Raw genomic sequence first — 23,269 nt, 5'->3', positions numbered from 1 at the left:
GGAAGGCCCCACGAAAAAATTTCAACTAGGTCGTTTTCTGCACTTCCTGCAAACAGGAGTGTCTATGAGCCTAAAATTGGTGTCCAGTAAGGTTCAAGTTTCGGCCCTATGGATTTTCTTCCAGAAAGAATTGGCTTCAGTTCCTGAAGTCCAGACGTTTGTCAAGGGAGTATTGCATATACAGCCCTTGTGTGCCTCCAGTGGCACCGTGGGATCTCAACGTAGTGTTGGGATTCCTCAAATCATATTGGTTTGAACCACTCAAATCTGTGGATTTGAAATATCTCACATGGAAAGTGACCATGCTGTTGGCCCTGGCCTCGGCCAGGCGATTGTCAAAATTGGCGGCTTTGTCTTACAAAAGCCCATATTTGATTTTCCATTCGGACAGGGCAGAACTGCGGACTCGTCCCCAGTTTCTTCCTAAGGTGGTGTCAGCGTTTCACCTGAAACAACCTATTGTGGTGCCTGCGGCTACTAGGGACTTGGAGGACTCCAAGTTGCTAGACGTTGTCAGGGCCCTGAAAATATATATATATATATATATATATATATATATATATATATATAATTCCAGGACGGCTGGAGTCAGAAAGTCTGACTTGCTGTTTATATTGTAGGCACCCAAAAAGCTGGGTGCTCCTGCTTTTAAGCAGACTATTGCTCGTTGGATTTGTAGTACAATTCAGCTTGCACATTCTGTGGCAGGCCTGCCACAGCCAAAATCTGTAAATGCCCATTCCACATGGAAGGTGGGCTCATCTTGGGCGGCTGCCCGAGGGGTCTCGGCTTTACAACTTTGCCGAGCAGCTACTTGGTCAGGGGCAAACACGTTTGCTAAATTCTACAAATTTGATACCCTGGCTGAGGAGGACCTGGAGTTCTCTCATTCGGTGCTGCAGAGTCATCCGCACTCTCCCGCCCGTTTGGGAGCTTTGGTATAATCCCCATGGTCCTGACGGAGTCCCCAGCATCCACTAGGACGTTAGAGAAAATAAGATTTTACTTACCGATAAATCTATTTCTCATAGTCCGTAGTGGATGCTGGGCGCCCATCCCAAGTGCGGATTGTCTGCATTACTTGTACATAGTTATTGTTACAAAAAAATCGGGTTATTATTGTTGTGAGCCATCTTTTTTAGAGGCTACTTCATTGTTATCATACTGTTAACTGGGTTAAAATCACAAGTTGTACGGTGTGATTGGTGTGGCTGGTATGAGTCTTACCCGGGATTCAAGATCCTTCCTTATTGTGTACGCTCGTCCGGGCACAGTACCTAACTGAGGCTTGGAGGAGGGTCATAGGGGGAGGAGCCAGTACACACCATGTGATCCTAAAAGCTTGCTTTTGTGCCCTGTCTCCTGCGGAGCCGCTATTCCCCATGGTCCTGACGGAGTCCCCAGCATCCACTACGGACTATGAGAAATAGATTTATCGGTAAGTAAAATCTTATTATAAGCCTCCCTATCGGGCATATGTATCAAAGCTTGCAGAGAGAGATAAAGTACCAACCAATCAGCTCCTAACTGCCATTTTACAGGCTGTGTTTGAAAAATAACAGGAGCTGATTGGTTGGTACTTTATCTCTCTCCATTTTATTTCTCTCCAAGCTTTGATACAGATGCCCCTAAGTATTTTAGAAGGTTGTTTTGACATTTCAAAGGTCTGTGAACTTTTTAAATTAATATTTTTTTCTCATTATGTCTTTCTTGATATTGCTTGTGACAGAACAACATACAGTATAGCCAATAAGATAATTGAATCACTGAGTATACCAGGAGATGAGCACACATATCGTGTGCATGAGTGACTACATTACTCATGATTACTGTGTATTATCAGGGCCGAAACTAGGGGGGGGCTAGGGGGGCAGGTGACCTGGGCGCCGGATTGGAGGGGGCGCCGAGACCCCCAAACACCGCCGCGGCACTTTTAAACCCCCTTCTCCCGAGTGCCCAGCTCGGGGGGCGGGGTTTTGCGGAATGACGCGATTGCGTCGTGACGTCACGGCGCAAACGCGTCATTCAACGAAACCCCGCCGGAGGAGGGAGAACTGAAGGGGGAGCCCGGAGCCGCGCAGACGAGGAGGGAGAGGCGGCTGAAGAGCGGCGAGAACCGCTTCAAATGTATGTCAGCCCCTCTCCCTTCCTCTCTCTCTCTCCCTCCCTCTCCCCACCACCTGCCGTAATGTTTAAAATGGGGACCTGCTGTGCCTGCGTACTGTGTAAAATGGGGACCTGTGCCTGCGTACTGTGTAAAATGGGGACCTGTGCCAGCGTACTGTGTAAAATGGGGACCTGTGCCAGCGTACTGTGTAAAATGGGGACCTGTGCCAGCGTACTGTGTAAAATGGGGACCTGTGCCAGCATACTGTGTAAAATGGGGACCTGTGCCTGCATACTGTGTAAAATGGGGACCTGTGCCAGCGTACTGTGTAAAATGGGGACCTGTGCCTGCGTACTGTGTAAAATGGGGACCTGTGCCTGCGTACTGTGTAAAATGGGGACCTGTGCCAGCGTACTGTGTAAAATGGGGACCTGTGCCTGCGTACTGTGTAAAATGGGGACCTGTGCCTGCGTACTGTGTAAAATGGGGACTTGTGCCTGCGTACTGTGTAAAATGGGGACCTGTGCCAGCGTACTGTGTAAAATGGGGACCTGTGCCAGCGTACTGTGTAAAATGGGGACCTGTGCCAGCGTACTGTGTAAAATGGGGACCTGTGCCAGCGTACTGTGTAAAATGGGGACCTGTGCCAGCGTACTGTGTAAAATGGGGACACTTGCCAGCGTACTGTGTAAAATGGGGACCTGTGCCTGCGTACTGTGTAAAATGGGGACCTGTGCCTGCCGCAATGTGTAAAATAGGGACACTTGCCAGCGTACTGTGTAAAATGGGGACACTTGCCAGCTTACTGTGTAAAATGGGGACACGTGCCTGCCGCAATGTGTAAAATGGGGACACTTTTTCCTGCCGCAATGTGTAAAATGGGGACACTTTTTCCTGCCGCAATGTGTAAAATGGGGACACTTTTTCCTGCCGCAATGTGTAAAATGGGGACACTTTTTCCAGGATATGAATATTATGTTAGAAAAGGCAGTTTTTCAGGTTAAAAAGTTCTGAAAGAGATATATATATATATATATATATATATATATATATAATATTTTTATTCATTTATTTATTTATTTATTTTTTATTTTATTATCTTTATTCATTTATTGTAAAATATTATTTTTTTTTTTTGCGGGGGGGGGGGGGGGGGGGTGTCAAATGACTACCTTGCCCCGGGTGACAGAAATCCTAGTTTCGGCCCTGGTATTATGTACACATGTCCCCTGCTTTCAATATGGATCATGACAGAAAATGGTCTGTTCTAAACAGGGGCATAGCCAGAACTTTGTGAGCCCCATAGCAGCTTTTTGTAAGGGTGCTTTCCTCGTTCAAGAAATACACCATTCTCTGTAGTTTATTTTATGTCCCATAGTAGTACCCTAGTTAATTTTATGAAGTATAGTGGTACACTAGTTAATGTTCTGCTTCATAGTAATGCCCTAGTTCACATTATACCACACAGTGACCCCAGTTTATATTATGTCACACTGTAGTGCCCTAAGTTAACAATATGCCACATTGTACTGCCTCCTGTATATATGCCACACAGTTCTCCTAGCTCACAATATGCCACACAGTGCTTAGTGGGCAATTCCAGAAATCTGGTAGACAACTTAGTGCAGTTGAGTCAGGCTAGAGATGAACCCGCAATGCCTTTCTGTGCTATAGCAATGGAACTTCCTACAACCTCATTCCAGTGTTTCTCATTTATTTAATAATTGCAGCAATATTGGATGAATATTATTTAATTGTATTATTTGTATAGGGCAGTATTATTAATTCATTGATTTGATCCAGAAGTTAAGTGGCAACACCTGGAGCAGACCACTATGTATTATGTGAAAAGGAGTCATATTATAAGACTTGCCTAAGCGTCACAAGGTGAAGAATGAAGAATGCACAGAGTATGACTTTGTATAACCACAGGTGCAGCCTTCTATTGTGTACACTGCCTGTGTCTAACATATACACAAAATACTTATACCCCTTTTCCACTAGCTTTTTTTACCCATGTTTTTGCACAGGGGCGCGCATCGACAGAGGTTTTTAGTAGGTGGAAATGGCTCAACACTGGTTGAGTGACCCGGGAATCCTACCCGGATAGCTACCTTGGTAGAACATGGTAATGACACGGGTAACTGTGCAGTGGAAACTGTCATTACACGTGTTTTCAGACACAAGTAATGCTCTGAGACGCTGATTGGTGCTTCTGGGGCACTTTTGGTCCTTTTGATGACATCATCTTGATGAGACAGTAAAAAGTCAATTTCTAGTGACATCAATAGGCTTTTACAGAGCTTACCCGGGTTAGGTGGAAACAGATCCGACACGGGAATAAACCGTGTTGAATTGCAGTGGAAACGGGGGGCCAACACGGATTGTTGCCGGGTTAAACATCCCAGATCGGACACGGTACTCAGGTGGAAAAGGGGTATTAGTAATATATCAGTATAGCTGCAATCCATAATGCTCACGTTAACTATATTGCTAATTTTGCTTGGACAGAGTACAGTAGGTCAGCCAAAACCTGTAGTTAAAAAATAGTTCATGCGAATAGCAAAAATAATCATGGCTGATGATAGTAATAAGTGTCTATAACATTGGAAGAACATTTTTAAAGGAAGCCTATTCAAGGACAAAATGTAAGCGTATTTGAGTTAGTGGATGTGATTAGTTTATAAAACATGGCATTTTGAGGACAATGGCAATATAAGGCACATTATACTGTATTGAATTAAACAGAACTGTATAAATATCAGGTTTATTTAAACTCAATTTTAGACGAATTGATTTTACAAAGGTTATATATTGCAATGTAAGAATTTAAGAATACTAGAGAACAGATTTATATACAGTAGTGCTAATGTCGTAGATTTTTTAACTTGTTACATACTGTAATTTTGAAATAACATGAAAAGAGGAAAGATAAAACAGAGGACTGAACAGAGAAATGTCAGAACTGTCTTTAGAGCAGAGCAGAAGGGCATGGTGTTTGCTTGCAAGTAGGGCAGGAGGTTAGTTGTAGGAAGACTTTGAGAGGTTGTGGTGCCAGGTCTTAGCCAGTTACGTGCGGTGAGGTGAGAGGTGAATGGCTGGGGAGGCGCTGGCTAGTGTTAAAAGAATAAGTAAATATTCATACAGAAATATGCAACACACCTGAATATACAATACAAAATAAATTCAATTAGCCAAGTAAACAAAGTTTTATTTCACTTCCAAAAATATATTGCAGAATAACATGCAAACACATAACATTTGTTTAGGAAACTGACAAATTAGGGTTAGGCTGTGGGAGGGAAAGGTTAGGGTTAGGCTGCGAGAAGGATGGGGTGAAAATACTTACCGGAATGTGTCGGGATTATGCCCGTCGAGATCCTGCCGTCAGTCTCCTGACTATTGCAAAACTTTATGCCTACTTGGTATAATGTGTACCTGCCACATATCTTATGGCTTTTAAAGGTACACTAGTCACCTGAAACTGGCTGATAAATTGCTAAGGAACAGCTGACACAGGTTTAGGATAATTGAGTTTACATGCACCCCTGAGTGGTGAGTGCAGACATTGCACCCCGCTTCTGGGGTGGCGAGTACTGTGGTTTTATATTTGTTTGTGTGTGTGTGTGTGTGTGTGTGTGTGTGTGTGTGTGTGTGTGTGTGTGTGTGTATATATATATATATATATATATATATACGTAATTTATTACAGCATATTTATAATATATATTTATTACTGAAGTAAACACTTTATCAACCAATTTATAAAGAAGGAGCTGTCCCATGAGGAGATGTGGTACGTAGCTGAGCGATACACACGGTAGCTTTCAATGGTGATGTGGTCAATTTACTTACAATCAGTATCCAGATGGTCAAAATCCCAACAACAAGTGACTGACAGTCAAAATCCTGACATGATCAAAATACTGACATTTAAAATATGCAGTGGTAGGGGCCCATGTTTAGAGGCTTAGCTAAGCATTTGCGAGTGCATAATATATAGTAAATACTGCTAGTGCATGAAGGGCCGGATTAACAATGGGGCGGATGGAGCTGCAGCTCCAGGCCCCCCATTGAAAATAGGCCTACAGGATACCTTCCAATGCAGCCAGTGTTGACAGGAAAGAAAATCCTGTCATCACCAGCAGCTCTCTCACCTTCACCCCAAAACCCAATCGATCGAAGTCCCAACCACGCCGGGGGCTGTCCGAAACTGTCTCTGCCTCTGCCCGAATGATAATCTGCCATAGGCTCCGCCCCCGTACTCGTCTGAAACTCCGCCACCATCCCGGCCTGAAGCTCCGCCCCTGCATCTGGGTGTGGCCGTGGCAGCACACACAGTAAGCCTTTTCACTGTTGTTTACCCTGTTTTGTGTGGTGCTGCAGTGCACATAGTAAATGTAGCAGTAGAAGAGCAAGGTAGGTGGGGGATGGTGTTATAACTTAAGTACATATAGTATGTAAGAGAACAGAGAGTATAAGTTAAATAATTATATTATAAAGGGGGGGGGGACAGGCAGCTCAAGTTATATAAATATGTATGGGGCATAAGTTACATATACAGTACATAAAAGGAGGAACAGGGCCAAACGTTCAATATAAAGGGGGTCAGGAGGCACAACTTAAATATAGAAGGGAGAATGTGGGTACAACGTAAATTTATATATATATATATATATATATATATATATATATTGGGAGGTGACAACATAATTAAATATGTAAGGGGGTATGTGGCACAAATTAATAAAAGAACATACAGTATTAATCTAAATTATTATTTAAGATGAGATAGCGGCATAAGTTAAATATATAAGATGGGCCGACAACAAGTTAAATTAATATAAAAGCGGGAATAGGAGGCACAACTTAAATGTAAATTGGGGGAGTATGCAGGTGGCAGACCAATATTATTTAAGGGGGGATAGAGAAGCCATAATTTAAAGGGATCAGTATGAGATCCCGGCGCACAGGATCCCGGCGTTTCAAATACCGACGCTGGGATCCCGCTGATTAAGAAGCCGAAAGTGTGAGGGAAGGAGCAGGATGATGTAGGAGAGGATGAGCCAGAGTGTGAGGGAAGGAGCAGAATGATAAAGAAAAGGAGGAGTTGGAATGTGAGGGATGGAGGAGAGGTGGGCCTGGAGTGTGATGGAAGGAGCAGGATGATGGAGAAAAGGAGGTGTTGGAGTGTGAGGGATGGAGGAGAGGTGGGGCCGGAGTGTGAGGGAAGGTGCAGAATGATGGAGAAAAGGAGGTGTTGGAGTGTGAGGGATGGAGGAGAGGTGGGGCCGGAGTGTGAGGGAAGGTGCAGAATGATGGAGAAAAGGAGGTGTTGGAGTGTGAGGGATGGAGGAGAGGTGGGGCCGGAGTGTGAAAGAAGGAGCAGGATGATGTAAGAGAGGATGAGCCAGAGTGTGAGGGAAGGAGCAGGATGATGGAGAAAAGGAGGAGTTGGAGTGTGAGGGATGGAGGAGAGGTGGGGCCGAAGTGTGAGGGAAGGAGCAGAATTGATGGAGAAAAGGAGGTGTTGGAGTGTGAGGGATGGAGGAGAGTGTGAAAGAAGGAGCAGGATGATGTAAGAGAGGATGAGCCAGAGTGTGAGGAAAGGAGCAGAGTGATGAGCGGGTTCGGTTCCTCGGAAACCGAACCCCCCCAACTTCACCCATTTTAAACGGGTCCGAGGCATACTCTGATTCTCCCGTATGGCTCGGTTAACCCGAGCGCGCCCGAACTTCATCATCCCGCTGTCGGATTCTCGCGAGATTCGGATTCTATATAAGCAGCCGAGCGTCGCCGCCATTTTCACTCATGCATTGGAAATGTTAGGGAGAGGACGTGGCTGGCGTCCTCTCCGTTTATTGTTGAACTTGATTGTGCTTTATTGCTTAATTGTGGGGAGGACTGTGGAGCAGCTGTATAATATAGGAGGAGTACAGTGCAGAGTTTTGCTGATCAGTGACCACCAGTTTTATCCGTTCTCTGCCTGAAAAAAACGCTCCTTATCTGTGCTCAGTGTGCTGCATATATCTGTGCTCACACTGCTTAATTGTGGGGACTGGGGAGAAGCTGTATATATTGCAGGAGTACAGTGCAGAGTTTTGCTGACAGTGACCACCAGTATACGTTGTCTGCCTGTAAAACGATCCATATCTGTGCTCAGTGTGCTGCTTTATTGTGGGGACTTGGGACCACCAGTATAATATTATATAGGAGGAGTACAGTGCAGAATTTTGCTGACCAGTGACCACCAGTATACGTTGTCTGCCTGAAAAACACTCCATATCTGTGCTGCATTGTAGACAGTATATAGTAGGAGTACAGTGCATAATTTTGCTGAGCACCAGTATATAATATATAGCATTACGGTACAGTAGGCCACTGCTGTACCTACCTCTGTGTCGTCAAGTATACTATCCATCCATACCTGTGGTGAATTTCATTTTTGCACAGTTTGCTGACCACCAGTATATAATATATAGCATTACGGTACAGTAAGCCACTGCTGTACCTACCTCTGTGTCGTCAAGTATACTATCCATCTATACCTGTGGTGCATTTCATTTTTGCACAGTTTGCTGACCACCAGTATATAATATATAGCATTACGGTACAGTAGGCCACTGCTGTACCTTCCTCTGTGTCGTCAAGTATACTATCCATCCATACCTGTGGTGCATTTCAGTTTTGCACAGTTTGCTGACCACCAGTATATAATATATAGCAGTACGGTACAGTAGGCCACTGCTGTACCTACCTCTGTGTCGTCAAGTATACTATCCATCCATACCTGTGGTGCATTTCAGTTTTGCACAGTTTGCTGACCACCAGAATATAATATATAGCATTTCGGTACAGTAGGCCACTGCTGTACCTACCTCTGTGTCGTCAAGTATACTATCCATCCATACCTGTGGTGCATTTCATTTTTGCACAGTTTGCTGACCACCAGTATATAATATATAGCATTACGGTACAGTAGGCCACTGCTGTACCTACCTCTGTGTCGTCAAGTATACTATCCATCCATACCTGTGGTGCATTTCAGTTTTGCACAGTTTGCTGACCACCAGTATATAATATATAGCAGTACGGTACAGTAGGCCACTGATGTACCTACCTCTGTGTCGTCAAGTATACTATCCATCCATACCTGTGGTGCATTTTATTTTTGCACAGTTTGCTGACCACCAGTATATAATATATAGCATTACGGTACAGTAGGCCACTGCTGTACCTACCTCTGTGTCGTCAAGTATACTATCCATCCATACCTGTGGTGCATTTCAGTTTTGCACAGTTTGCTGACCACCTGTATATAATATATAGCATTACGGTACAGTAGGCCACTGCTGTACCTACCTCTGTGTCGTCAAGTATACTATCCATCCATACCTGTGGTGCATTTCAGTTGTGCGCAGTATATATAGTAGTAGGCCATTGCTATTGATAATGGCATATAATTCCACACATTAAAAAATGGAGAACAAAAATGTGGAGGTTAAAATAGGGAAAGATCAAGATCCACTTCCACCTCGTGCTGAAGCTGCTGCCACTAGTCATGGTCGAGACGATGAAATGCCATCAACGTCGTCTGCCAAGGCCGATGCCCAATGTCATAGTAGAGAGCATGTAAAATCCAAAAAACAAAAGTTCTGTAAAATGACCCAAAAATCAAAATTGAAAGCGTCTGATGAGAAGCGTAAACTTGCCAATTTGCCATTTACGACACGGAGTGGCAAGGAACGGCTGAGGCCCTGGCCTATGTTCATGGCTAGTGGTTCAGATTCACGAGGATGGAAGCACTCATCCTCTCTCTAGAAAAAGTAAAAGACTTAAGCTGGCAAAAGCACAGCAAAGAACTGTGCGTTCTTCTAAATCACAAATCCCCAAGGAGAGTCCAATTGTGTCGGTTGCGATGCCTGACCTTCCCAACACTGGACGGGAAGAGCTTGCGCCTTCCACCATTTGCACGCCCCCTGCAAGTGCTGGAAGGAGCACCCGCAGTCCAGTTCCTGATAGTCAAATTGAAGATGTCACTGTTGAAGTACACCATGATGAGGATATGGGTGTTGCTGGCGCTGGGGAGGAAATTGACAAGGAGGATTCTGATGGTGAGGTGGTTTGTTTAAGTCAGGCACCCGGGGAGACACCTGTTGTCCGTGGGATGAATATGGCCATTGACATGCCTGGTCAAAATACAAAAAAAATCAGCTCTTCGGTGTGGAATTATTTCAACACAAATGCGGACAACAGGTGTCAAGCCGTGTGTTGCCTTTGTCAAGCTGTAATAAGTAGGGGTAAGGACGTTAACCACCTAGGAACATCCTCCCTTATACGTCACCTGGACCGCATTCATCAGAAGTCAGTGACAAGTTCAAAAACTTTGGGTGACAGCGGAAGGAGTCCACTGACCACTAAATCCCTTCCTCTTGTAACCAAGCTCCTGCAAACCACACCACCAACTCCCTCAGTGTCAATTTTCTCCTTACACAGGAAAGCCAATAGTCCTGCAGGCCATGTCACTGGCAAGTCTGACGAGTCCTCTCCTGCCTGGGATTCCTCCGATGCATCCTTGAGTGTAATGCCTACTGCTGCTGGCGCTGCTGTTGTTGCTGCTGGGAGTTGATCGTCATCCCAGAGGGGAAGTCGTAAGCCCACTTGTACTACTTCCAGTAAGCAATTGACTGTCCAACAGTCCTTTGCGAGGAAGATGAAATATCACAGCAGTCATCCTGCTGCAAAGCGGATAACTCAGGCCTTGGCAGCCTGGGCGGTGAGAAACGTGGTTCCGGTATCCACCGTTAATTCAGAGGCAACTAGAGACTTGATTGAGGTACTGTGTCCCCGGTACCAAATACCATCTAGGTTCCATTTCTCTAGGCAGGCGATACCGAAAATGTACACAGACCTCAGAAAAAAAGAGTCACCAGTGTCCTAAAAAATGCAGTTGTACCCAATGTCCACTTAACCACGGACATGTGGACAAGTGGAGCAGGGCAGACTCAGGACTATATGACTGTGACAGCCCACTGGGTAGATGTATTGCCTCCCGCTGCAAGAACAGCAGCGGCGGCACCAGTAGCAGCATCTCGCAAACGCCAACTCGTTCCTAGGCAGGCTACGCTTTGTATCACCGCTTTCCAGAAGAAGCACACAGCTGACAACCTTTTACGGAAACTGAGGAACATCATCGCAGAATGGCTTACCCCAATTGGACTCTCCTGGGGATTTGTGACATCGGACAACGCCAGCAATATTGTGCGTGCATTACATCTGGGCAAATTCCAGCACGTCCCATGTTTTGCACATACATTGAATTTGGTGGTGCAGAATTATTTAAAAAACGACAGGGGCATGCAAGAGATGCTGTCGGTGGCCCGAAGAATTGCGGGCCACTTTCGGCATTCAGCCACCGCGTGCCGAAGACTGGAGCACCAGCAAACAGTCCTGAACCTGCCCTGCCATCATCTGAAGCAAGAGGTGGTGACGAGGTGGAATTCAACCCTCTATATGCTTCAGAGGATGGAGGAGCAGCAAAAGGCCATTCAAGCCTATACATCTGCCCACGATATAGGCAAAGGAGGGGGAATGCACCTGACTCAAGCGCAGTGGAGAATGATTTCAACGTTGTGCAAGGTTCTGCAACCCTTTGAACTTAACACACGTGAAGTCAGTTCAGACACTGCCAGCCTGAGTCAGGTCATACCCCTCATCAGGCTTTTGCAGAAGAAGCTGGAGACATTGAAGGAGGAGCTAAAACAGAGCAATTCCGCTAGGCATGTGGGACTTGTGGATGGAGCCCTTAATTCGCTTAACCAGGATTCACGGGTGGTCAATCTGTTGAAATCAGAGCACTACATTTTGGCCACCGTGCTCGATCCTAGATTTAAAACCTACGTTGTATCTCTCTTTCTGGCAGACACAAGTCTGCTGAGGTTCAAAGACCTGCTGGTGAGAAAATTGTCAAGTCAAGCGGAACGTGACCCGTCAACATCTCCTCCTTCACATTCTCCCGCAACTGGGGGTGTGAGGAAAAGGCTAAGAATTCCGAGCCCACCCGGTGGCGGTGATGCAGGGCAGTCTGGAGCGAGTGCTGACATCTGGTCCAGACTGAAGGACCTGCCAACGATTACTGACATGTCGTCTACTGTCACTGCATATGATTCTCTCACCATTGAAAGAATGGTGAAGGATTATATGAGTGACCGCATCCAAGTAGGCACGTCAGACAGTCCGTACGTATACTGGCAGGAAAAAGAGGCAATTTGGAGGCCCTTGCACAAACTGGCTTTATTCTACCTAAGTTGCCCTCCCTCCAGTGTGTACTCCGAAAGAGTGTTTAGTGCAGCCGCTCACCTTGTCAGCAATCGGCGTACGAGGTTACTTCCAGAAAATGTGGAGAAGATGATGTTCATCAAAATTAATTATAATCAATTCCTCCGTGGAGACATTCACCAGCATCAATTGCCTCCAGAAAGTACACAGGGATCTGAGATGGTGGATTCCAGTGGGGACGAATTAATAATCTGTGAGGAGGGGGATGTACACAGTGAAAGGGGTGAGGAATCGGAGGATGATGATGAGGTGGACATCTTGCCTCTGTAGAGCCAGTTTGTGCAAGGAGAGATTGATTGCTTCTTTTTTTGGTGGGGGCCCAAACCAACCAGTCATTTCAGTCACAGTCGTGTGGCAGACCCTGTCGCTGAAATGATGGGTTCGTTAAAGTGTGCATGTCATGTTTATACAACATAAGGGTGGGTGGGAGGGCCCAAGGACAATTCCATCTTGCACCTCTTTTTTCTTTCATTTTTCTTTGCATCATGTGCTGTTTGGGGACAATTTTTTTGAAGTGGCATCCTGCCTGACACTGCAGTGCCACTCCTAGATGGGCCAGGTGTTTGTGTCGGCCACTTGGGTCGCTTAGCTTAGTCACACAGCGACCTTGGTGCGCCTCTTTTTTTCTTTGCATCATGTGCTGTTTGGGGACTTTTTTTTTGAAGTGCCATCCTGCCTGACACTGCAGTGCCACTCCTAGATGGGCCAGGTGTTTATGTCGGCCACTTGTGTTGCTTAGCTTAGCCATCCAGCGACCGCGGTGCAAATTTTAGGATTAAAAATAATATTGTGAGGTGTGAGGCGAGAATAGACTGAAAATGAGTGTAAATTATGGTTATTGAGGTTAATAATACTATGGGATCAAAATTACCCCCAAATTATGTGATTTAAGCTGTTTTTGAGGGTTTTTTGTAAAAACACACCCGAATCCGACAAAAAATTTTCAGGGAGGTTTTGCCAAAACGCGTCCGAATCCAAAACACGGCCGCGGAACCGAATCCAAAACCAAAACACAAAACCCGAAAAATGTCCGGTGCACATCACTAGTTGAAGGTAGGTACTAGCTACGACCTACATGGAGATAGTCACACTCATGGCACAGGCCACACCCCCTATTTAGATCACAGACATACCACACTGGTCACATCACTAGTGTGCCTCGAAAGGAGGTGTGACAATAGGCCTTTCAGAAATTTCAGCTCCAGGCCCAGGTGGACCTTAATCTGGCACTGAGTGCATGCATGATAATGTACCAGATTATTAACAGCAATGCACTGTAGGAATTACACTATAGTCCTGTGCAGCATAATGTAACATATGTATAATATATAATTCAAGTGCACAATCTGAAACCTGATCCCTAAGGAAGGGGTGAGCCCACAGGCAGTGGGGCCCACCGGTTGTTTCCCCTGTTCCCCTGTGGGCCAGTCCGACCCTGTGTGGTATAACTGTTTTTCCACATTCTAAGCCAGATCATAAATGCAAAACGTTTGTTTCACTAATGTGCATTAATAAAGAGTACAGTATGTCTGCGTCTATACAGACAGAGATGCATTTCTCTATTGTGGCTCCCTACACTTCACAAAAGGAGTTCAGTAACACCATGTTCACACTCTGTGGGGGTATATTTACAAAGACCCTCATTCAGTATGAATTTCATTTGTAAAGCTGTCCGCAGTCAATTTTGCAAATGCGATCTATAGTAATGTAAATGCAGTAGGAGGTGTTAAACACCTCCTTGCTGCATTTGTGACCCCTGCATCACAGTCTGGGATCAACATCGCAATCATGGTTGAGATATTCCTCGCAGACTGCCAGCTGAGTGAGCCTCGCCCCTCGAATGCCTCTTTCTGTCAATCAAACTGCAAGCCACACACAGTACCAGTTCTGCACATGTGCAGAACAGGTCCTGCGTCTGCGCAGTTTCCCTATAATCAGAAAAAATGCTCAGGGGATCGCTTGTGTGATCCAAGCTGAATGAGGGCCAAAGGGCAGATTTATAGAAGCGGAGATGTTGCCGATAGCAACCAATCAGATTCTACATATCATTTATCTAGCTCCTTCTTGAAGATAATAGCTAGAATCTGATTGGTTGCTATGGGCAACATCTGTACTTCTATAAACCCTCACTTTAGTAAATATAAAATATAAAGAGAAGTAGAAGGGAAGCAACTGTATATATGCCTCTTAAAAAAGAAACAAAGACAATTTTTTTAGAAATAAAAGTCCCCATCCCATCTCCCTCCACACACACAACACTCTTTATTCATGTAGGCATCCACTCAAAAAAAAAAAACTCACAATGCCAACTTCTCCTTACTGAGCCTTGGCACGAATGAGAACAGTTAAAGCACTTCTATTTATACAGTGGGGTTTTCCCGTCTGAGTCAGACCATGTGGAATCCACACTGTAATGCACTGTAGATTTACACCTCTGAAGCTTATGTAATCATACATGCATAATCATGAATACTGTACTGTAAGAGAAAGAAGATAAATGAATCATCTGATATTCCTCATATGATTTATCAACTTTTAAAACTTTGGACATTAAAAATAAAAGCACGGGCATAGCATAGTCCACAAACTGCATCTGACTCTTTGGAATCTAATATAGTGGTATCCCACTCTGCCCAGAGTTACATATTTCTCCCTGTGTACATGGTGTACACCAATGGTTCCCAAACAGTTCATGTTTTCCAGGTCACCTGTGGATTTTTAAAATGTGACAGTGGGTGATACACAGTGCACCTGCCAGGTCACCTGGAAAGCATAAACTGTTAGTACTCCTTGAAGAATGAGTTTGGGAACCAATGGTGTACACCATGCCTCCTGAATGATGGCCTGCAGTTCTCTAATATTCTCTGGTGGTGGAACCCAGTCATTGATTGCATGTTGAACAGCTACAGTACATGTGTTCTATTGAGTTCAAATCTGGAGAAAGGAGAGGTCCAACTCATAATGCCAAACTCAGAGGAATGCTCCTCCAGCCATAATTTGCTGGCTACAGACCTTTGCGGTGATGCATTGTCATGATGAAAGGGCCCGCTCTCATCTGAGTGAATGCACAACATGAATGTCAAGGATGTTTACATAGTATCCACAAGTCAGAGATGTCTACAGCTGTATCAGAGCTCCTAATGCATGCCAGCTGAAAACTTCCTACACCATAACAGAGCCACCACGGATTCAGTATGTTTTACCAGCGGATGGGATGCCGGCTGTCAATATCCCGACATCGGCATCATGTCCGCCAGAATGCCAGCAGTGGGGGGCGAGCACTAAGAGACCCTTACGGGCACGGGGACTTGCTGCACTCGCCTTAGGATCTATTCCAACTCTATGGGTGTCATGGACACCCAGGAGTGAGAATAGCCCTGGTGTGGCGGGATTCCAGCTGGCGGCATTGTCAACTGTTAAGATTCCGGCATCGGTACCCTGGCCGCCGGGATCCCGACAGCTGGAAAATTAACCGCATACCGCCACCACAGCCCTGGACTGTCCCTTGGTAGCATGGGGGGGGGGGGGTCCATTGCCTTGTGGTTTCTCCAAACAAGTAATCATCCATCTGCCTAAAGCAGTTAAAACCTCGATTCATTGAACCATGCTACACATTTCCATTCATCTTGGGTCCTGTGACTGTGTTTGTGAGTCCAGGCGACTTGTGCTATGTGTAGACTTGTGTCATGTGGAAACTTGAGCCGAGTCCAGGAGACTTAAGTTTTGCTGTTATCTGCATCAACATTCAGTTGTTACAAAGCATGCCAGATGCCAGACTACACAGGGGGTCATTCCGAGTTGATCGCACGCTGCAACTTTTTGCAGCCCGTGCGATCAACTAGACTCTGCCTATGGGGGAGTGTTTTTTTGCATAGCAAGGCTGCGATCGCTTGTGCAGCCCTGCTATGCAAAAAAAGTTTTGTGTAGAACAAGACCAGGGTATGAGTTACTTTCCCTGTGTGATGAATCCAGGGTTGATGGTCCCGGAATTGACTCAGACATCCACCCACCAAACCCTGGACATGCCTGCGTTCGCTGCACCACTCCCAGAAAATGGTCAGTTGATGCCCCGGAACTGTCAATCTTCTTGCGGTTGCCACTGCAACCGCTTTCTGCGCAGTTCCAACCCGATTGCACGGCTGCAACAAAGCGCAGCATGCGATCGTATTGGAATGACCCCCACTGTCCACGATCATCCAGTTTTTTGTCTTCTACACCACTGTCGCACACTGGATGTCTTCCATGATATTGTGCAATTGCAGTACACACTTGAAATTGTTGCACAGGAAAATTTAAATTTTCGAACGTACTTTCAAGCTTCGTTCAAAGTCACCTAAATCATTATGTACTGCCATCTTCACTGCAAATTATACGACTTCAGTTGCAGAAGATACCATTTAATGTGGAGTGTTGCGGCATGTGCTGGCCATGGAATTCTCAGTTTTTATGAGTGATACAGACTTATATATTTATTATTTATTACCAGTTACTTATATAGCGCACACATATTCCGCAGCACTTTACAGATAATATTTGCCCATTCACATCAGTCCCTGCCCCAGTGGAGCTTACAATCTATATTCCTACCACATCATGTACACACAAACACATTCACACTAGGGTTAATTTTGTTCGGAGCCAATTAACATACCAGTTTATTTTTGGATTGTAGGAGGAAACCAGAGTACCCGGAGGAAACCCACACAAGTACGGGGAGAATATACAAACTCCACACAGTTAGGGCCATGGTGGGAATTGAACCCATGACCTTAGTGCTGTGAGGCAGTAATGCTAACCATTACACCATCCGTACTGCCCGGATGATTAGATGTATTACTTCAGTTGCAAAAGATAACATTTAATGTGGAGTGTAGCGGCATGTGCTGGCCATGGAATTCTCAGTTTTTATGAGTTATACATATTTATATATTTATTATTTATTACCAGTTATTTATATAGCACACACATATTCTGGAGCGTTTTACATATTTATATATAAAGTAGCAAAAGGTTCAGAATGGCAGTCCAATATCATCTGTTGCATAAACACTCAGGTTTGTCTGATGAAACAGCAACGTTTCAGTCCACAAAGGCATTTATCATGCATGTTTCATGCAACTGATGATATTACGATACAGTATTTCATATACCTTTTCTGTGACTTCCCCTATATATTTTGCTTGGACGGTTGAGGAAAAGGGAATGGAGTTGCTTTAATGTCACAGATGGTGGTAGAGTACCACCAAATGTCTGCACTTTACCCTGCTACAGTACAGTCACATGTATTATGTATAATTAATTGTACGTTTGTTTCCTGATTAATACGACATGTGTTCTGCAAATTATTTTTTATTTAGATTACTGTATTTTATTATAATTGAAAATATTTAGGCCTTGAAATGCTTTATTTCCTCATTAATAAACCGTGAATGTGGATTACTGCAGTTTGTACAGTATGTAAATCTGAGCTGCTGAAGACAAGCGTTGTACACTACTTATGAGTAGAATTCTCAAGCCATTGCTGAGCTGAGCTTATCAGGGGTCCAGAGGGTTAATGTCACTAGTCTAGTACCAATTATTTCATTTACCTTCTTTTAAGCAGCTTTTGCATATATCCTTTTGTTAGACAATTATCAGTTAATGCTATGGTCAGGGACTCCATTGTGTAGAACATTTACAAAAGTCATTATTAAAGTGAACATATCATATGCTTAATTTATCTGTAAACCTGTAGTTGTTCTTGAACTAGTTTTCAAATTTTATTCAGAGCACCATATCAACCAGTGATGTCATGCCACAATTGGCCCGAACATGATGATATTGTCAGATTGAGCTGTATGTACAGACGACAGAGGGGCTCATTACCGACCCCCGTGAGCGCGCACCGGCCGTCACCACCAGCATACACATTGGGCGACATTGTAAATGATATTGCTCAGGAGGTTAAAAATGAGCAATATCGCTTACAAAATCACCTAGTGTGTACAGTCCTTAAGTTCTTGGCTTGATTTAAGAAATCTTAAATTGAAATATAAGTGAGAAAAATAATAAAAAATTTTTATTTGAACTTGTCTTGGGCTCCTGGCCTTACTACAAAGTGCTATGAAAAATACTGAAAACTAAATATAAACTAGACTATTCTTACCTTGTATTTAGAGGGATGTGGGGGGGAGGGGGGGATTATATATATTGTATTTCAACATATATATATATATATATACACTGCTCAAAAAAATAAAGGGAACACTTAAACAACACAATGTAACTCCAAGTCAATCACACTTCTGTGAAATCAAACTGTCCACTTAGGAAGCTACACTGATTGACAATCAATTTCACATGCTGTTGTGCAAATGGAATAGACAACAGGTGGAAATTATAGGCAATTAGCAAGACACCCCCAATAAAGGAGTTGTTCTGCAGGTGGTGACCACAGACCACTTCTCAGCTCATATGCTTTCTGGCTGATGTTTTGGTCACATTTGAAAACTGGCGGTGCTTTCACTCTACAACCCACACAAGTTGCTCAGGTAGTGCAGCTCATCCAGGCAGGCCCGGCGACAGGGGGGGTCAAAGGGGACACTCGTCCCGGGCCCCGTCATTGTGAGGGGCCCCAAGGTCCAGCGGCGGCAGAATGTAATCATAAATGTAAAATAATTATATAACTCACGGCATCTCGCAAGCTGCAGGCCGCCCGAGCCCTGTGGTCACCCCTCAGTGCACTGCCCCTAGCCCCAAGTCAGCTGTCAGCCTGAGCCAGTCCCCGGCCGTGCCGTGTGCAGTGCACTGACGTTGCACCACTAGTCACACAGCAGGACGCTGGTCCAGAACGCCCTCTCCTCTTCAAGTCCTCACCGCACTCCGCCCTGTGTCTCTGCTGTGTGTGAGGAGCCGGAGCACCAAGCAGGAGCGGCACAGGACAGACTCGGACAGTACTGCAGGACTGGGACTGCTGGCAGATTGTCACTCGGAGGAGCTGGTTAATTAGCGGCACCAGCGGTTGTGTGCTGCTGGTAAGGATCTCTTCAACTCCAGCATGTTTGTGTATTTGGGTTTGGTTTGGGCTTTTGGGTTTGGGGCGGGCTGCGGGCAGGCACATATGGATGTATCTGCATGCATATTTATTGGCACATGAAGGGAGGGTTGTGTATGGGTCAGGGGGCAAGAGGGGGGGCCTGCAGAGATATCAGTGTAATGGGCCCCAAGATTTCTGTTGCCGGCCCTGCATCTAGGATGGCACATCAATGCGAGCTGTGGAAAGAAGGTTTGCTGTGTCTGTCAGCGTAGTGTCCAGAGCATGGAGGCGCTACCAGGAGACAGGCCAGTACCTACTAGCTACCAGGAGACGTGGAGGAGGCCGTAGCAGGGCAACAACCCAGCAGCAGGACCGCTACCTCCGCCTTTGTGCAAGGAGGAACAGGAGGAGCACTGCCAGAGCTCTGCAAAATGACCTCCAGCAAGCCACAAATGTGCATGTGTCTACTCAAACGATCAGAAAAAGGCTCCATGATGGTTGTATGAAGGCCCGACGTCAACAGGTGGGGGTTGTGCTTACAGCCCAACACCGTGCAGGACGTTTGGCATTTGCCAGAGAACACCAAGATTGGCAAATTCGCCACTGGCGCCCTGTGCTTTTCACAGATGAAAGCAGGTTCTCACTGAGCACATGTGACAGATGTGACAGAGTCTGGAGACGCCAAGGAGAACGTTCTGCTGCCTGCAACATCCTCCAGCATGACCGGTTTGGCAGTGGGTCAGTAATGGTGTGGGGTGGCATTTCTTTGGGGGGCCGCACAGCCCTCCATGTGCTCGCCAGAGGTAGCCTGACTGCCATTAGGTACCGAGATGAGATCCTCAGACCCCTTGTGAGACCATATGCTGGTGCGGTTGGCCCTGGGTTCCTCCTAATGCAAGACAATGCTAGACCTCATGTGGCTGGAGTGTGTCAGCAGTTTCTGCAAGACAAAGGCATTGATGCTATGGACTGGCTCACCCGTTCCCCAGACCTGAATCCAATTGAGCACATCTGGGACATCATGTCTCGCTCCATCCACCAACGCCACATTGCACCACAGACTGTCCAGGAGTTGGCGGATACTTTAGTCCAGGTCTGGGAGGAGATCCCTCAGGAGACCATCTGCCACCTTATCATGAGCATGCCCAGGCGTTGTAGGGAGGTCATACAGGCACGTGGAGGCCACACACACTACTGAGCCTCATTTTGACTTGCTTTAAGGACATTACATCAAAGTTGGATCAGCCTGTAGTGTGTTTTTCCACTTTAATTTTGAGTGTGACTTCAAATCCAGACCTCCATGGGTTAATAAATTTGATTTCCATTGATCATTTTTGTGTGATTTTGTTGTCAGCACATTCAACTATGTAAAGAACAAAGTATTTAATAAGAATATTTCATTCATTCAGATCTAGGATGTGTTGTTTAAGTGTTCCCTTTATTTTTTTGAGCAGTGTATTTACTCTGGGGGTTATATACAATAGGGTCCGAGTTTGCCAGAGGTGCAGGATGTCGGACGACAATGGCCATATTTTTAAAGCGCCAATTATTTACATGACAAAATCAGATTGGTTTGGTTTGGCACCTTAAAAATACGGCCATTCTTGGCTGGCATCCTGCACCTCTAGCAAATTCAGACCTTATTACATAAACCTCTGAGTCTGGAAATTAATTTTCACACTACTAATTACTATGAAAAAGACTATTCGAGTAAATTTAAATTTAGGCTGCTATTCTTACCACGGAATAAGGTCTAAAAAATATTTTTACAAGTTATACTTTGTTTACGTACTTTTACTAGGAGTCTGGAAAATAATTTTCCTACTACTAATTGCTGTGCAAAGGACTCTATATTAGTAAATTTAAACTAGATTATTCTTACCCTGCAATAAAGGATTACAAAAAATGTTTTTTTTTTTTTTGGGGGGGGGGGTATTTCAACGTTTATTATTATACTTTTACTCTGAGTTTGGAAAATAATTTTCACACTTCTGATTGCTGTGTAATTGATTCCATTTGCTAGTATATATAAACTAGACAATTCTTACCCTGCAATAAGGGATAAATAATATTTATATTTTGTTATATTAACTTGGTCTTTGATCTTTCGGCTCAAAAGGCTGTTCTAACATTTATATTAAATTCTATTTTGCGTTTCAGATTTTTCTAAGAGATAATGTCAGTTGACTGATAAATTGTGTGTTGATTTTATAGAGATATTAAAGAGAATGGCAATGAATCTGTGTTGCAGTATGCTCAATGGGCCTTATTCAGGTTTGTTATCAAACCAAAAAAGCAAGAAACTGGGCAAAACTATGTTGCTGTTGTTGCTGGTGGGGCAGATATAACTGGATGCAGTCACTATACCGGCTCTCGGGATCCCAGCATTCAGGAGACCGATGCCGGAATCCCAACAGTTGGCAAAAAACAGATGCCTGGAATCCCGACATTTGCTTGGTATTCCCACTTGGTTGGTGGGTCCACGCCACCAACCGAGTGAGAATAGAACCTGTGACGAGTGAAGCAAGCCACCGCACCCGATGTGTGGTGAGCGCAGCGGGCCCGTGAGGAGACTCGCTGCCGGGATTATGGCAGACGGGATGCCGCTGTCGGTATTTTGACAGCCAGCATTCTGTCTGCCGGGATATCATAGGTATTCCAATGTAACATGTGCAGAGAGTTAGATTTGGGTGGGGTGTGTTCAAACTGAAATCTAAATTGCAGTGTAAAAATAAAGCAGCCAGTATTTACCATTCACAGAAACAATATAACCCACCCAAATCTAACTCCCTCTGCACATGTTACATCTGACCCACCTGCAGTGCAACATGGTTTTGCCCATTTGGTTGCTTTTCTGGTTTGCTAACCAATCTGAATAACCTCCCCAATGTGCAATGCTGTGTTTATTAACTTGCCATGGTGGGAGGTCTGATATATTTACAGTACGGCCCATATTAAATCAAAGAAGCACAAACTTGCATCTTAACATCCGGGAAGGTGACCATTTTTTTTACCCCTGTCAAAGCGTATAATAATGAGTCGCCTACACTCAAAACCAAATAAAAAAATGAGGGAACATCATCATCATCATCATCATCATCTATATCATAAGTAGAGATGTGCGGCAGGCACTTTTCGTGTTTTGGTTTTGGATCTGGATCCTCACTCGTGTTTTGGATCTGGATTGGTTTTGCCAAAACCACTAGAGATGAGCGCCTGAAATTTTTCGGGTTTTGTGTTTTGGTTTTGGGTTCGGTTCCGCGGCCGTGTTTTGGGTTCGAACGCGTTTTGGCAAAACCTCACCGAATTTTTTTTGTCGGATTCGGGTGTGTTTTGGATTCGGGTGTTTTTTTCAAAAAACACTAAAAAACAGCTTAAATCATAGAATTTGGGGGTCATTTTGATCCCAAAGTATTATTAACCTCAAAAACCATAATTTACACTCATTTTCAGTCTATTCTGAATACCTCACACCTCACAATATTATTTTTAGTCCTAAAATTTGCACCGAGGTCGCTGTGTGAGTAAGATAAGCGACCCTAGTGGCCGACACAAACACCGGGCCCATCTAGGAGTGGCACTGCAGTGTCACGCAGGATGTCCCTTCCAAAAAACCCTCCCCAAACAGCACATGACGCAAAGAAAAAAAGAGGCGCAATGAGGTAGCTGTGTGAGTAAGATTAGCGACCCTAGTGGCCGACACAAACACCGGGCCCATCTAGGAGTGGCACTGCAGTGTCACGCAGGATGGCCCTTCCAAAAAACCCTCCCCAAACAGCACATGACGCAAAGAAAAAAAGAGGCGCAAT

General features: G+C 44.8%; 1 protein-coding gene across 2 annotated transcripts in view; it reads left to right on the top strand.

Annotated features, from left to right (window-relative positions):
- GADL1 (glutamate decarboxylase like 1) overlaps nt 1-23,269 on the top strand; it is a 604,742-nt gene that overhangs the window by 13,623 nt on the left and 567,850 nt on the right. The window lies entirely within an intron of this gene.

This window comes from Pseudophryne corroboree, chromosome 5 (assembly GCF_028390025.1).
Source record: "Pseudophryne corroboree isolate aPseCor3 chromosome 5, aPseCor3.hap2, whole genome shotgun sequence".
Classification (NCBI taxonomy): Eukaryota; Metazoa; Chordata; class Amphibia; order Anura; family Myobatrachidae; genus Pseudophryne; species Pseudophryne corroboree.
The sequence above is the reverse complement of the archived record's forward strand: the minus strand, read 5'-3'. Positions and strand labels throughout refer to the sequence as shown.